Source organism: Juglans regia, chromosome 7 (genome assembly GCF_001411555.2).
Source record: "Juglans regia cultivar Chandler chromosome 7, Walnut 2.0, whole genome shotgun sequence".
In the NCBI taxonomy this organism is placed as follows: Eukaryota; Viridiplantae; Streptophyta; class Magnoliopsida; order Fagales; family Juglandaceae; genus Juglans; species Juglans regia.
In genome coordinates this window covers 24338881-24339697 of record NC_049907.1, presented here as the reverse complement: position 1 = coordinate 24339697, position 817 = coordinate 24338881, and positions in this window count along the sequence as shown.

The following is an 817-nucleotide window of genomic DNA, read 5'->3' as shown; positions in this document are numbered from 1 at the left end:
GGACATCGTCGATTTTTGCCCTCCAACTACGTATGGTGGAAGAAAAAATCTTGTTTCAACGGAAAGGATGATCACCGCATGCCGCCAATCCGTTTATCTGGACCGGATATTGTCCGTCAACTCAGTCTTCTTGGGGAAGTGGAATTTGGCAAAGGTTGGAAGAAGAGAAAACGGACTCTTCAAGAGTTGAACTGGACCAAGAGAAGCATTTTCTACAACTTACCGTATTGGTCCTCACTTGAGCTTCGTCATAACTTGGACGTAATGCATATTGAAAAGAATATTTGTGACAGCATACTCGGCACCCTAATGAACATTCCTGGAAAAAGCAAAGATAATATTAACTCTCGTCGTGACCTTGCAAATTTGGGTATAAGAAAAGAACTTCATTTGATGCAACAAGGTGACCGGTGTGCAATGCCACATGCATGTTTTACACTAAATGGCGACGAGAGGAAAATGTTTTGTGAGTGGTTGGCGGATGTGAAGTTCCCAGATGAGTTCGCTGCAAATATTTCAAGATGTGTTTCTGTTCGTGATTGCAAAATTACTGGGATGAAAAGTCATGACTGTCATGTTTTCTTGCAGAGACTACTCCCTATTGCAGTCGGGGGGTGTTTGCGGAACGATGTTGCTCTGCCTCTGATAGAGCTTAGTCAGTTCTTCAAAGAGATTTGTGCACGAACTCTAAGTGTGGAGAGTTTGGCAAAGCTCGAAAGTGATATCGTCCTGATTTTATGCAAGTTGGAGATGATATTTCCCCCTTCATTCTTCGATGTGATGGTCCACCTAGCTCTCCATTTGCCTCGTGAGGCGT